The sequence below is a fragment of the Schistocerca cancellata genome, chromosome 5 (genome assembly GCF_023864275.1).
Source record: "Schistocerca cancellata isolate TAMUIC-IGC-003103 chromosome 5, iqSchCanc2.1, whole genome shotgun sequence".
Classification (NCBI taxonomy): domain Eukaryota; kingdom Metazoa; phylum Arthropoda; class Insecta; order Orthoptera; family Acrididae; genus Schistocerca; species Schistocerca cancellata.
The window spans coordinates 828,997,963-829,011,560 of record NC_064630.1 but is presented as its reverse complement, the minus strand read 5'-3'; the positions used below and the strand labels follow the sequence as shown (position 1 = coordinate 829,011,560).

The 13,598-nt window shown below is 46.0% G+C and overlaps 1 protein-coding gene across 2 annotated transcripts in view; it reads right to left on the bottom strand.

Moving 5' to 3' along the window:
* Nucleotides 1-1,129: 1,129 nt before the first annotated feature.
* The window catches only part of LOC126188182 (putative transferase CAF17 homolog, mitochondrial), a 67,222-nt gene continuing 54,753 nt past the window's right edge, over nucleotides 1,130-13,598 (bottom strand). The window contains exon 2 of one of the 2 annotated variants that reach the window (XM_049929706.1): nucleotides 1,130-1,253. The gene's annotated coding sequence lies outside the window, so the exon portion shown is untranslated. The remainder of the gene's footprint in view (nucleotides 1,254-13,598) is intronic. The other variant, XR_007537828.1, reaches the window with a different exon arrangement.

The window sequence follows — 13,598 nt, the reverse complement described above, 5'->3', positions numbered from 1 at the left end:
GTACATGCAATCAGTGCTTTCTGAAAGCACTATAGGCAAAATAATTTTCAGGTTTATTTCATAAGCATGACTTTTTATGCTCCTCATTTCAATTTTTCATTACTCTTTAAAAGACACGATCATATACCACGGGGCCACATTGTTTGAAACAATCACCATCATCATCAGCAGCAGCACCAGCAGCACACTCGTACAATTTTCAGTGCGTTTATGAACTCAGCATAGGCCAATAATCAATATTTCAGAACCCTAAAGCTGCCATCTCTGCAGACATACTCCTGCATGAGATTTATGGTTAATAATAGAAAAAAACTCTATCAAAAAACACACTAACACATTCACACAGTAGTACACTAAACAGGGAAAAATTAGCACTTGGGTACTGCTTTCTTAGGGTGATTAATGTGCACTGTTTTGCAATTTCTACTTTCAATGTGTTCCCAGTGCAACTAAACACTCCTTTTATTGTGTCTGGAGAAGTTTAAGAGCCTTTCACTTTATGGTCTTACTTATTCACATATCTCTTGATTTCTTGTCTCTCCCTCTTTCTTCCTCTAATATTCTGTGAATTCTGATAATGAGAAGTCCTGAATGGACAACACACACAGATAGAGAGAGAGAGGAGGGAGGGATGCGAGTAAATGGTGGGGGTTCTGGACACAGTCTGTCACTCTCAGTTTTTATAATATTTTTCTCCCAATTTCTTTTATTGATATCATAAAATTATTACAATAGCACAGTCAGAAATCATTTGGCAAGATCACATCCTGAAATTTTATCTTTCACACTCATGAAGTACAGAATCATGAAAACTTCCCGTTACTTTTATTTTGCACATTTGATGACACAATTTACTGCTATATCATGCATTTTTTATCTTGTTCTGAATAGCACCAGGAAAACTGTCAATTTGTTCTTTAGCACATGTAGTACAGTATCTCCTACAATAAAAAATACTGCATTTCTGAAATTGGCATACAGGCTGGTGACAACTGGAACACTTTGAACCTAATAACAGAAAATCATTTTGTCTTGGTGGTGTAAATGGGTTCCTCATAATGTAACTGTCTTCAGTAAACAATATCTTTTTCAAAAATGGTGGTTTCTGTCCAAAATAGTCATAGTGCTCTTCCAGACCACATATATAACAACAGAATATGCCACTTTCATCTGGCTTATCTGCAACAGGAGCTTCCACTATATTTCCTTCATTTTGTCTATTCTGTCCATCTGTTTCTGCCATCATAGTGAATCTGAAATACAAGGAAAAAAAGAATACTTAGAGGAAGAATCATCAAACAATGGAAAATACAGGAAGGGATGTAACACAAATGCAACTCATACAAACATGACAACAGCAGCCAGAGACTGGTCACACATTGGTGTGTGTGTGTGTGTGTGTGTGTGTGTGTGTGTGTGTGTGTGTTGTCTATTTTCGACATAGCCCTTGTTGGCCAAAAGCTCATTTTCTGACAGTCTTTTTGTTATGCTTTTCTGTGACTCAGTATCTCCACTATATGGTGACCAGCAACTATCCTTTCCATAATAGTGGAAGAATTACATTTTATATAATTCTTCTGACACAGTCAAAAGCTGTGGGAAAGACATAAGCATTATTCCACTTTGTCTCCACAAAACCATTCTTTACTGGATTTGTTTAGCATCTAGTTTGAGCTGCCAATATTTTCAAGTAGCACAGGCATAAAAGCCAATGTTACAAAGTGTACACTGATAATATGTAAGTGGGAAAATTATACTTCACTGAAAACAGCATGTCATGGAAGAAGGAAGGAAGATAAGAGTTTAACAGCCCACACAAAATGAAGTCATTAGAGACAGAGCACAACCACAGATTACACGAGGATGAATGGATTACCAGCTGATTACAATATGTTCTCCAGTTACTTATTTATGTATTTGTGCCAATTTCTCATAAAGGAACATCAAAATGATATCATGTGTATTTCATTCCTTTTGAAAGGCTCTAAGGAGATCTGTTTGTTCTACTGGGGTAAACTTGAAAATATCACTGAGAATATCTGCAATCAACCCCGGAACTCAGTCACCTTCCATCATTTTTATGAGTCACTCTCTTCCCACACTTAAGGCTCAATCAGACAGACAGTGGGTTGACCATGCATGTATGAGGAAGCAAAAAAAGTGAGTACATGAAATGAACACTTAATGATAAGATTATGGTAAGTTACATTCATCGTCCATGTTACACTGCCATACATGGCTACACTCCATACAAATACTTTCAGAAATGATTTCCTGACACTCAAATCTATATTCGATGTTAACAAATTTCTCTTCTTCAGAAACGCTTTCCTTGCCATTGCCAGTCTACATTTTATATCCTCTCTACTTTGACCATCATCAGTTATTTTGCTCCCCAAATAGCAGAACTCATCCACTACTTTGGGTGTCTCATTTCCTAATTTAATTCCCTCAGCCTCATCTGATTTAATTCAACTACATTCCATTGTCCTTGTTTTGTTTTTGTTGATGTTCACTTTATATCCTCCTCTCAAGATACTGTCCACTCTGTTCAACAGCTCTTTCATGTCCATTGCTATCTCTGACAGAATTACAATGTCATCAGCAAACCTCAAAGTTTTCACTTCTTCACCATGGATTTTAATTCCTATTCCGAATTTTTCTTCTGTTTCCTTTACTGCTTGTTCAATATACAGATTGAATAACATCGGGGAGAGGCTACAACCCTGTCTCACTCCCTTCCCAAACACTGCTTCCTGTTTCATGCCCCTTGACTCTTGTCACTACGATCTGGTTTCTGAAGAAATTGTAAATAGCCTTTTGCTCCCTGTATTTTACTCCTACCACCTACAGAATTTGAAAGAGCGTGTTCCAGACAGCATTGTCAAATCTTTCTCTAAGTCTACAAATGCTAGAAATGTAGGTTTGCCTTTCCTTAAGCTATCTTCTAAGATGAGTCCTAGGGTCGGTATTGCCTCATGTGTTCCAACATTACTACAGAATCCAAACTGATCTTCGCCAAGGTCGCCTTCTACCAGTTTTTCCATTTGTCTGTAAAGAATATGTAGTAGCCACCAGAAAGATCGCGGGAGGCGCACATTGGCACGGCGCGTCATGGACGGTAGTTGCCGCAAGTAGAGTCCCGTCCACCAGAGGGCACGCCAGAATTCGGACGCGCCCTCTGCCGGCGTAACAACAAGAACAACAACAACAATTCCGGCAGGACAGGCGGAGCACAGTCAGTCAACATCGGGCATGCCTAGGACACAGTCCCGGTCTACGCTAAGTGAAGTGCGACGTAACGTGAACAGTGTTACTACACAATTGGCGACGAGTAGGGTCGTTCTTTCGCGTGTTGCGTCGTTGTTCCGGTTTCGCAGTTTCTCCACGGCATGGAGGATTTGGTGCGGGTTTTGGTTGCGCAGCAGACGGAGCTCATGGCCACCATGAAACAAGTGCTTCTGGCGTTGCTCTCCACGCCGTCTGCTCCGGCGCCGTTCCCTCCTCCCTTTCCCCCGTATGACGAGACGGCGGAGGATTGGGACGCATATGAACATCGCCTTCGGCAGCATTTCCAGGCGTTTCATGTTGCCGATGCGGAGGTATGTCGTGCTCTCTTCTTGTCTTGGATATCTCCCTCGCTGTATCAAGTTTTGCGGCAGCTAGCGCCGTTGCAGGAACCCTCGTCCTTGTCTTTTGACGCATTGTGTTCATTGCTGTCTTCATATTACCGCCGCCGCACGCATGTTGTGGCGGCTAGGGTCGAGTTCTATCAATGCAAGAAACAGCCCCATCAGTCTTACCGGGCGTGGGCCGCAACCCTGCACGGTCTTAGTCGCAAGTGTCATTTTGTCACGGAGCAGTCGCGGGAGTCGTATGCCCATGTTATGGTACGCGACGTCATTGTTCGTTCGGCCCCTGATAGGGAGGTCCGGCAATGGGCCCTGCAGTTAGAAGACCCTTCCCTCGAAGAAGTCCTGTCCATTGCTCAATCGTATGAAGTCTCTCACGCAGCAGGTCAACAGCTGGAAGCGTGGTGCGACGTCGCGGAGGTTCAGGGCGGCGCGGCCGCATCCACTGTGTCCGGGGTGGACGACGTGCGAGCGGTACAATGCGGCCGTTACGGCCGCTCCCGCGCGGCGCGTAAACAGAATTCCGGCCACCGGCCCCTGTTGCCGTCCTGTGCATCGTGCTATATACATCACGATCGGTCGAAGTGCCCCCAGCGTTGGGCCGTTTGTCGCAAATGTAGTAAAACCGGTCACATTGCTAAAGTTTGCCGCTCAGCCTCAAAAGAATCGAAGGAAGCAAGTACAGAGGACGTGGACGTTGACATTCAGGAAGTTTCATTGGGCCAGGCTCCCGACGCATCGGCACGCAAACTCTTTATCGAGGTGTCAGTTCGGTTGCGCCGGTTACAACTGCAAGTAGATACGGGTGCGGCAGTTTCGTTGTTGAATGCACAAACGTATTCCGACCTTGGATCGCCCCCGTTGGCGCCAGTTTACCGGCGTCTACACGGTTATGGTAAACAGTTCATTCCCCTACTGGGTCAATTCACTACCGACGTGACTTACAAATCAGTCACTCGGCCTATTACTTTTATTGTTGTCAGTGATGCGAGCTCCGCTAACCTTTTTGGCCTGGATGCCTTTCAAGCTTTCGGTTTTTCTATCGCTGACACCATACAGTTGGTCTCTGAAGACGTTCCCTATCACTCATTGGAATCTTTGATCTCAGACTTTCCAGATATTTTTGAGGAGGGCCTGGGGCGTGTTTCAGATTTTGAAGCTCACTTAACGTTGAAGGCGTCGGCTCGCCCACGTTTTCTACGCGCGAGGCAGATCCCCTTGGCTCTCCGCCCTCAGGTAAAGGAAGAGCTAGACCGGCTGACAGCCCTAGGAGTCGTTCTTCCCATTTCTTCCAGTGAGTGGGCTTCGCCCCTCGTTATTGTCAAGAAGCCCTCGGGAAAATTATGTCTTTGTGGCGATTTTAAGGCCACCATTAATTCCCAATTGGTGGTGGACACCTATCCTTTGCCTCGTGCTGATGAATTGTTCTCCGCCGTGGCGGGAGGCCACTATTTTTCGAAAATCGATTTGTCAGAGGCTTATCATCAGTTACCACTTGATGAGGACTCCAAACGGCTGGCAGTCGCCAACACCCCGTTCGGCCTTTACCAATACCAGCGGTTGGCTTTTGGAATATCCAGTGCCCCGGCGATATTCCAGCGTTATCTTGAGCATGTCACGTCGACAATCCCTCATTGTCTTAATTACTGGATGACATAATTGTCACGGGCCGCAGCACGACGGACCACTTGCACAACCTTCGCACCCTCTTTCTCAAATTCAGGTCTGTGGGCTTGCGTTGCAACCTGCATAAGTCAACCTTCTTCCAACCGTCCATTGAGTATGTGGGCTACACCATCTCTCGGCATGGCATCCAGCCACTAGGAAGTTTGGTCCAAGGTATCGTCAACCTTCCTCGGCCCACATCGCTGAAGGAGTTACAAGCTTTTTTAGGCAAGATAGCCTATTACCACCGTTTCATTCCCAGGGCTTCCACTATAGCCCACCCCCTGTACTGCCTTCTGCACAAGGGTGTTCCTTTTGATTGGTCGCCTGCATGCGAGCGAGCGTTCACCTCGTTGAAGGGCCTCCTCACGTCAGCCCCTTGTTTGGCTACTTTTGATCCCCATAAGCCGTTGGTCCTGGCTACAGATGCTTCGCAGTATGGGGTGGGGGCGGTCCTGGCCCATTGCAACGCAGATGGTTCCGAGCAACCACTGGCGTTTGCGTCGAAAACGCTTAGTCCCGCGCAGGCCCATTACTCCCAGGTGGAAAAAGAGGCTTTGGCCATTGTCTACGCTGTTACCAAGTTTCACCCTTTCTTGTATGGCACGAAGTTTCAGTTAATCACTGACCATAAGCCGTTAATATCGTTATTTGGCCCCGCCTCTCAGATTCCGGATAGGGCGGCCCACAGACTACAGCGCTGGGCCTTGTTCCTCTCTAAGTACCATTATGACATTCGTTTTCGCCCTACAGGCCAGCATGCCAACGCCGACGCTCTTTCCCGTCTTCCGGTGGGCCCGGACCCTACATTTGATCGAGAGGAGATTATGTGTTTTCATTTGGATGTGGCGTCCCGCCAGGCGGTTGATGGCTTCCCGATCACTAGTTCTCGAGTCGCCAGGGAAACGGCGGCTGACCCGGTTCTCCGGCAAGTAGTTCGCCTCATTCAGCAGGGGTGGTCGTCCCGCCCTCCGGGCCGGGCCTCGGACCCTCTTCGTAATTATTTTCTTCTACGAGACCGTCTCTCGGTCTTGGAAGGAGTTCTCCTTCTGGCTACCGATGATACAGCTCCTCGCGTGGTTGTTCCTGCAAGTTTACGACGGGAGGTCCTCAAGTTATTACATGCGGGGCACTGGGGTGTTTCCCGTACTAAAACCTTGGCTCGCAGACATGTGTACTGGCCCGGTATTGACAGAGAAATTGAGCACTTGGTGGCCGCCTGTTCCCAGTGTGCGAGCCAACAAGCATCTCCCAGGGCAGCGTTCTCTTCATGGCCGCCGGCAACCCAGCCGTGGGAACGTGTTCACATCGATTTTGCGGGGCCATTTCTCAATGGCTTTTGGCTCATTGTCATTGATGCGTATTCCCGATTCCCATATGTGGTTCGCTGCTCCTCAACCACTTCAGAAGTTGCAATCCAGGCACTAGCAAAAATCTTTTCTGAGGAAGGTCTGCCAATCACCCTGGTCTCGGACAATGGACCGCAGTTTCTTTCGCAGACCTTCCAGGATTTTTGTAGGCGCTTCGGTATTCGGCACGTTTGCTCTCCCCCCTTCCATCCACAATCGAATGGGGAAGCTGAGCGCATGGTGCGCACCTTTAAGACGCAGATGAAAAAGTATGTGCACGAATTTCCTGCAGAGGAAGCATTGACGTTTTTCTTGACGGCATACCGGACCACACCAATGGGAGACCGCAGCCCCGCAGAGCTCCTCCATGGGCGTCAACCTAGGACTCTGCTGCACCTCCTCCAGCCTGGTCCTCGCCAGTCTTCCCAAAACGGAGTACCTGGCTTTCCACTGGGTATGTCAGTCTGGGCCCGTGGGTTTGGTCGCAATCCACGTTGGATACCAGCGGTGGTCCTGCACCGCCATGGCCGCCGGCTCTATACCTTGCAGGTGGGGGACCGGGTGGTACGTCGTCACCAAAATCAGCTACGTCCACGTTCGGGCACCCACCCTCCGACCTCTCGGACACCGGCTTCCCCATTGCCGGCACCTGTATTGGTTTCACAGGGGACGTTACCTCCTCTCCCCGCTGTGACTCTGCCGCACTGTGATGGTTCTCAGCCTTGGCAGCCTCCAGTGGCTCCAGCACCGGCATCACCGTCATTCGAGCTGCCCCAGCGAGAGCCGGACCCCCTAGCCGGCCCGGTTTTGCAGGGGGCTAGTTCCCCTGTGGTCGTCCCTTCCCCTTCGTCCCCGCCACTGGGTCTTGCCCCTCCTGAGGTGGAACAGGATCCAGAGTTCGACAGCTTGTCGCCCGTTCTGTCCCGGGCTCCGGTTGTGGGACGACGGGGGCCTCTTCGCGTGGGTCACTTCCAGCCGTATTCGAAGGTTCCGGCTCGAGGGTTGGCAGATTCCCTCGACTCCGGCCATCCCATGGATGTGGAAGTCATCGTTCCTGCCCGACGCTCCACCTTCCGACGCAGTGGATCACAGTGGCTTCACCCCCCGAAGGAGGAGGAGTGTAGTAGCCACCAGAAAGATCGCGGGAGGCGCACATTGGCACGGCGCGTCATGGACGGTAGTTGCCGCAAGTAGAGTCCCGTCCACCAGAGGGCACGCCAGAATTCGGACGCGCCCTCTGCCAGCGTAACAACAAGAACAACAACAACAACTCCGGCAGGACAGGCGGAGCACAGTCAGTCAACATCGGGCATGCCTAGGACACAGTCCCGGTCTACGCTAAGTGAAGTGCGACGTAACGTGAACAGTGTTACTACAGAATATATGTTAGTATTTTGCAACCATGAGTTATTAAACTGATAGTACAGTAATTTTCACACCTGTCAACATCTGCTTTCTTTGGGACTGGAATTATAACATTCTTCTTGAAGTTTGAGGGTATTTCGTCTGTCTCATACATCTTCCTCACCAGGTGGTAGAGTTTTGTCAGGACTGGCTCTCCCAAGGCTGTCAGTAGTTCTAATGGAATGTTGTCTACTCCCGGGGCCTTGTTTCAACTTAGGTCTTTCAGTGCTCTGTCAAACACTTCACGCAGTATTATATCTCCCATTTCATCTTTATCTACATCCTCTTCCATTTCCATAATATTGTCCTCAAGTACAAAGCCTTTGTATAGACCCTCTATGTACTCCTTCCATCATTCTGCTTTCCCTTCTATGCTTACAACTGGGTTTCCATCTGAGCTCTTGATATTCATACAACTGGTTCTCTTTTCTCCAAAGGTCGCTTTATTTTTCCTGTAGGCAGTATCTATCTTTCCCCTAGTGAGATAAGCCTCTAAATCCTTAAATTTGCTCTCAAGCTGCCCCTGCTTAGTCATTTTGCACTTCTTGTCGATCTCATTTTTGAGATGTTTGTATTCCTTTTTGCCCGTTTCATTTACTGAATTTTTATATTTTCTCCTTTCATCAATTAAATTCAATATATCTTCTGTTCCCCAAGGATTTCTATTAGCCCTCCTCTTTTTACCTACTTGATTCTCTGCTGCCTTCACCATTTCATCCCTCAAAGCTACCCATTCTTCTTTCACTATATTTCTTTCCCTCATTCCTGTCAATCGTTCCCTAATGCTATCCCTGAAACACTCTACAACCTCTGGTTCTTGAAGTTTATCCAGGTCACATCTCCTTAAATTCCCTCATTTTTGCAGTTTCTCCAGTTTTGATCTACAGTTCATATCCAACAGATTGTGGTAAGAGTCCATATCTGCCCCTGGAAATGTCTTACAATTTAAAACCTGGTTCCTAAATCTCTGTCTTACCATTATATAATCTATCTGAAACCTTCTAGTGCCTCCAGGCCTCTTCCACGTATACAATCTACTTTCATGATTCTCGAATCAAGTGTAAGCTATGATTAAGTTATGCTCTGTGCAAAATTCTACCAGGCAGCTTCTTCTTTCATTTCTTACCCCCATTGCATATACACCTACTATGCTTCCTGTTGTGACTCGGCAAGACAGCCAAGCCACAATGATTGGTAGCCGAAAGGCACGCGTTTAAGCTCACGCAGGCTGGCTTGAGGTCTGGAGCAGTTATAGGAGTTGAGTCTAGTAAACAAGGTACGTAGTTTCTGGAATACTTAACTTTAATCCATAATTGGTGAACATCGGTCTGACGGTACATGCATCACTAGATAAATAGCAAATGATAATGGCGCCTTGCTAGGTCGTAGCAAATGACGTAGCTGAAGGCTATGCTAACTATCGTCTCGGCAAATGAGAGCGTAATTTGTCAGTGAACCATCTCTAGCAAAGTCGGCTGTACAACTGGGGCGAGTGCTAGGGAGTGTCTCTAGACCTGCCGTGTGGCGGCGCTCGGTCTGCAGTCACTGACAGTGGCGACACGCGGGTCCGTTGTATACTAGCGGACCGCGGCCGATTTAAAGGCTACCACCTAGCAAGTGTGGTGTCTGGCGGTGACACCACACTACCCCTGCATTACCCCTATTTGATTTTGTATTTATAACCCTGTATTCACCTGACCACAATCTTGTTCCTCCTGCTACCAAACTTCACTAATTCCCACTCTATCTAACTTTAACCTATCCATTTCCCTATTTAAATTTTCTAACCTGCCTGCCCAATTAAGGGATCCGACATTACAAGCTTCAATCCGTAGAATGCCAGTTTTCTTTCTCCTAATAATGATGTACTCCTGAGTATACCCACCCAGAAATACGAATGGGGGACTATTTTACCTCCGGAATATTTTACCCAAGAGGACGCCATCATCATTTAACCATACAGTGAAGCTGCAAGCCCTTGGGAAACATTACGGCTGTGGTTTCCCCTTCCTTTCAGCTCCTGTTACTGTAAGTCTATTATTCACATGAGTCTCATTCTGCTCTTCTTTATCTAATAACCATTCCTTCATAAGTAGGGTTGGTATAAATGCTATGAGCTACCACAGCTTTTGGTGGTACAAATGCTTGGAGTTTTGTTATTCGTTGCCATGTGAACAAACATCTGAGGGCTGTTATTTCTTCACCTACTGTTACATTGTTTATTCTTGCCATAGACAAACCTTGTAACTTGACAAAAGTTTGCTTCTCTCCTTTTCTGGGATTTACTATTTATTCAGTTACTATCACTATTTATATCATCATGATTATTATTGCCTCTCTCACTATTCATCGTATCTAAACTTTCTACACAGGATAACAACTCTTTTACTGTTGTTCATCCTCTACATAAAATCTCTTTACATAGTAGGGTAGTCTTCTGACTAACACTTTTGCTAAATGTACTTCTTAAAGCTCCCCCATGAACTATTATAATATTTGGAGTCAAGCAATTCTAATGTTAGTTCTTCCTATATATATATTGAGACCAAGTCTTCCATTTAAACTTTCCTTGGAAGTTGTTCCAAGACACAAATTCTCCTGAGTGAGCATTTCCCCACTCCACAGTGTCACCTACCAAATAACTTAAAGCAAAGTCTGTCTTTTTCAAATCTTGCCACTGAGGTGGTAAAGCTCTCAAAAAGAAGTAAGTAGGGCATTGTGGTGTCACCGCCAGACACCACACTTGCTAGGTGGTAGCCTTTAAATCGGCCGCGGTCCGCTAGTATACGACGGACCCGCGTGTCGCCACTATCAGTGATTGAAGACCGAGCGCCGCCACACGGCAGGTCTAGAGAGACTTCCTAGCACTCGCCCCAGTTGTACAGCCGACTTTGCTAGCGATGGTTCACTGACTACTTACGTTCTCATTTGCTGAGACGATAGTTTAGCATAGCCTTCAGCTACATCATTTGCTACGACCTAGCAAGGCGCCATATTCAGTTACTATTGATTTCGTGAATCATGTACCGTCAAGAGCGACGTTCATCATTAATGGATTAAAGTTAAGTATTCCACCAGCTACGTCCGTTTTTTCTAAAGTCTAATTTCCTTGTCCTGTTCCAGACCTCACGCCAGCCTGCGTGAGCTAAAACGCGTGCCTTTCGGCCTCCTCTAGTAACACGGTGTTGGCTCTCCTACCAACCACAATAGGCATACATCACCATCAGGTGTTGATTTTGGAAAATGCTTTTTTAATTGCCATCCCAAATTGAAATTCTTCCAACAATTTACTAGTGAAACTAGATTGTCTTGTGTGATGTCTGTCTTTAAGTTCCTGGCAAGTTTTAGCCAACTCATCCCATAACTGTTCAAACTCATTGTTCTCTTAACTAGCCCTTTTACCAAAACGTTTGACACTACTCAGATTTTCTGCCTTCTATAGAAATTTTTGACCTACCTATGCTTGTAACCTCCAAACAAGTAATCATCTCCTGTGGGCAAGTAGTATCGCCATTTTCACTTCTCTGTTCTAATAATTTGATATGCCTCATTACTTCCGTGATACGATCCTTCAGAATTTTAATTCCTTTTCCATACACTCACAAACACTATCTATGTTTGTATGCAGTTCTTTAATATGTTCATGTATCTCATTATTTCCTAAGTCACACTTTCTGCATGTACCTCTTCTTTCAAAGCAGTTAGTTTACTACCTACAATATTTTCAAGATCTGAGTGCAGAACCTCATGAGCTTCCCGAATATTAAGTTTTAACTCATCTCTTAATTCATTGTTATTTCTTTGTAAGGTGATTATACAGGGTGAAGAAAAAGTCTAGGTACACCCCTACAAATGTCGAATGGTGTGAGGAATCACAACAGTGACTGGTATGGGGTGTCTGTAAGTGGGGGCACACCTTATAGGAATTATGGCGACAGCAGCTGCCATCTTGAAGTCCACTACCTTGGGTTTGGGTTACATGTTTCATATGGGAAGGTAGTCATGTGGTACATCATTTTCAACCCCCTCTTTCTCAGGAATACACATGTGACATATGCTTTAGGATATCATTATTTGTGTAGGAGTTGTGACATGTTAAAGTTTGAAATTGCAAGGAGGTGATCAGTTCTGTTTACTGTTGCAGATAATCCACAATGCCACTTACACAGCAGGAGCATGTTGAAATTGTGTTAACGAGTGGTGGACGAAGTACCAGAGTGACTGCTGCCGACTTCAATGCCCAGTGTCCTGAGGGAAATGACATTTCACATATGACAGTACCCCAGTTATTGGACAAATTTTGTGCTACAGGTTCTGTGATGACAAGCCACACAGTGGACGTCCAAGAACAGCCACCAATGAGGAGACTGCAACAGCAATTGTGGCATTGTTTGTGAAAAGTCCACATCGCACTATGTGACAGTTATCAACAGCATCCAGTGACAGTCAGTGTTCAATCCTGCATGTATGGCACACACACCAATGGCACCTGTACAAGTTACAGTTGCAACATCATCTCTCTGAGGATGACCCTGATCAGCAGTTGCAGTTTGCAAAATGGGCTGTGGAGCAGCATAACAGGAATCCAAACTTCATATGTTAGGTATTTTTCAGTGACAAAGTGAATTTTTCTGTGCAAGGAAAAGTAAACAAACAGAATCATCATTACTATTCAGATGCAAACTTCTCATGGACTGATCCTTGTAAAGGTGCCGGTGGTGAAAAAGTGACGGTTTAGTGTGGGATTTGGGACACAAGAATTGTAGGTCCAATGTTTATTGATAGAACATTGAATGGGAAGAAGTGTCTTAACATGTTCTGTGAGTATGTGCTTCCGATGCTGTTGAATCTGCAGGGTGATTTCCCAACTTACTTCCAACATGACTGTGCATCTCCCCACTATGCTACTGAGGTCGAGCAGTTTTTGAATGAAGAGGCCACTGGATTGGTATGAGGGATCCTAGCAAATGACCACCACAATCCCCTGATTTTACATCTCTTCCTGTAACTGTGGAGACATCTGAAATCAATTACGAAGTAAAAATCAACAATGTAGCTGAACTGTGACGGCGTATTGCGGAGATGTGTTCCTCTGTTTACCCAACATCCTACCATGTGTGCAGCAGCACTGGCAAGAAAGACTCCGATTGTGTGTCCAGCACAATGGAGGTCATATTGAGCAGATGCTGTCATGCCAACTTTGGCAAGTGTCTTAAACTTTAACAGTCATAACTCTTACACAAATAAATATCTTAAAACAGATTTCAACTCCGTCAGTTCTGGTCCCAAGCCTGGGGGCTCATCTCGCAAGTGATGAGGAAGGAGAAGGGTGAGGAGTAACACCTCGTAAGAAAACCTGGGTCCATCTGGCTCCGGATGGTAGTACCTTGTGCGGGCCCCTGCCTAGGGTTAAAGGTGAAGCTCAGTCAACGGTCTCAAAGGCGGAAGAGAAATCCTAACTCCCAACAGCAGAGAGAGCAGAAGAACCTAATGGAGAAAACAAAACCAAATCCACTTTGCCTCTGTCTTGTAGCAAGCGGCGCAATGG